Raw genomic sequence first — 1,191 nt, 5'->3', positions numbered from 1 at the left:
TTAATCTAATTTGTTTACCAGGGGAAGGTCCCATTGCTAACCGCCACTGCTTGGCAGCATCTTCAGATGTTCATCTTTGTGCTAGCTACGGTGCATGCGACTTTCTCTATCCTAACCACTCTTTTTGCAAGGGCAAGAAGGTACCTTTCTCAGATTTCTTACTTTCGCGCTGTTATTGTCTGTCTAAATGACTAATTATATATACTGTCATGATTTTCTGTGCTTTCAAATTCGTTACTTTTCTTTTTTCTTTTTTACATTTGCCTTTTCATGTTTTCATTATTGAAGTAGATTCGTGAATGGAAACATTGGGAGGATTCTGTCATATTTTAGTCATTTAGTCATATTTTAGTATAGAATTCTTATAGTTTCTGAGAGTTAGAGACCAAACTAGTATGCATTGTAAGGAACCTTTCCTGATCAATAATTGATGTATCAAACAGCTGATGAAAAATCCCTCTCTATCCAATGTCTAATAAGCAATGTTGCATATTTCTCTCCCCAATCTTATAGCGATCCTCTTTTTTCAGCTGGCATTTTTCAAGCAATTCTTTGGGTCTGTGACAAAAGCAGATTATATGATGATGAGGCTAGGCTTCATCTATGTAAGTTATGTTAACTTTTAGATTTTCTATCATACATTTTATGCTATACACAATTCCTGTTTCAAGAATTAAGGTAATTGTTCTGTAGGCCCATTTAAATAGAGGTTCAAAGAGTAATTTCTACAAGTACATGATGCGTGTCCTTGAAGCAGATTTTAAGAGAGGTGTTGAAGTAAGGTTAGTTACAAGTTATAAGATTACATCATGCCCTTAATTTTCATTAGTCGCTTCTTTTTCGTAGTTAGCTCACTGCCTCACTCTTTGAGGATGAGTAGCAACCAATTGGTTGCATGTTTGAAACAGAAAACAGCTTCTCTGCTAAAATGGGCGGAGCCTCTGTGACAGGCCACCCTTACTGCCTTACTCGTTCCCATCCATAACATAAAATAAATATCTTAAATTTTACAGTTTAAACAAGCACATGAAGCAAAGGCATAAAAAGTTTATACTTAACTAATTTCCTATTTAATTATGAGCCGTTGTATAAATGAAAGCTTAATAAATCACACTACTACTTTTAAATGTCATTTGCAGTTGGTATATTTGGCTCTATGTGGTTATCTTCTTGTTGCTGAATGTCTGAGGT

This window comes from Prunus dulcis, chromosome 6 (assembly GCF_902201215.1).
Source record: "Prunus dulcis chromosome 6, ALMONDv2, whole genome shotgun sequence".
In the NCBI taxonomy this organism is placed as follows: Eukaryota; Viridiplantae; Streptophyta; class Magnoliopsida; order Rosales; family Rosaceae; genus Prunus; species Prunus dulcis.
Note: the sequence above shows the minus strand (reverse complement) of the source record.